Raw genomic sequence first — 708 nt, forward strand, 5'->3', positions numbered from 1 at the left:
GTCTAGGGCCACACCACCCTGAACGCCCCCGATCTCGTCTGGTCTCGGAAGCTAGGCAGGGTCGGGCCTGGTTAGTACTTGGATGGGAGACCGCCTCGGAATACCGGGTGCCACAGGCTGCTGCTTTTTTTTTTTTTTTTTTTTTCTTGCCTCTTGTTCTGTCCCCTTTCTGGGAGCGCGGCGGCGGCCCGGGGTGGGGGTCACCCCCACCCTCAGCGCCCGCGCGGTGCCTGGCGCCCCAGCCCGCACCGTGGGGCCTCCTCTTGTCCCAAGCCGCGACACCGCGGCCACGCGGCAGCATGCGTGGCATCTGGACTGTCAGGTCTCAGACCAAAGGTCTGCTCTGTGGGAACCGACACGCTGGAGGAAACCTTGAGAGTCTGAGAGGGGAGGGAGTTCCAGAAGAAGGCCAGGATGTCATTTTGAGGGAGTATGTGACCAGAACTCGTCCCGTTGCTTTTGGGGTTCTATGGGCTACACGCAGGAATCTTTGGTGGTGGCACCTGATGTTGGGGGATCCGGAGTCACACCCAGACCTGCTCCACAGGCCTCCTTTTACCTTTCTCTTCGGATTCATTATTTTTAAAAAGTGTCTCTTACCTCTAGGATTGCATTTTCTTTTCACTCTCTTTTCAAGCAGATGATGGGAGTACAAGTATTCAGGTGACATGTGTTGCCCGTGCCCCCCTCCCCCCTGTGTTCTTTTTT

At 57.1% G+C, this 708-nt stretch overlaps 1 pseudogene; it reads left to right on the forward strand.

Annotated features, from left to right (window-relative positions):
- On the forward strand, window positions 1–119 carry LOC142861359 (uncharacterized; annotated as a pseudogene).
- The last annotated feature ends 589 nt before the right edge of the window (window positions 120–708 follow it).

Source organism: Microcebus murinus, chromosome 16, assembly GCF_040939455.1.
Source record: "Microcebus murinus isolate Inina chromosome 16, M.murinus_Inina_mat1.0, whole genome shotgun sequence".
Lineage (NCBI taxonomy): Eukaryota > Metazoa > Chordata > Mammalia > Primates > Cheirogaleidae > Microcebus > Microcebus murinus.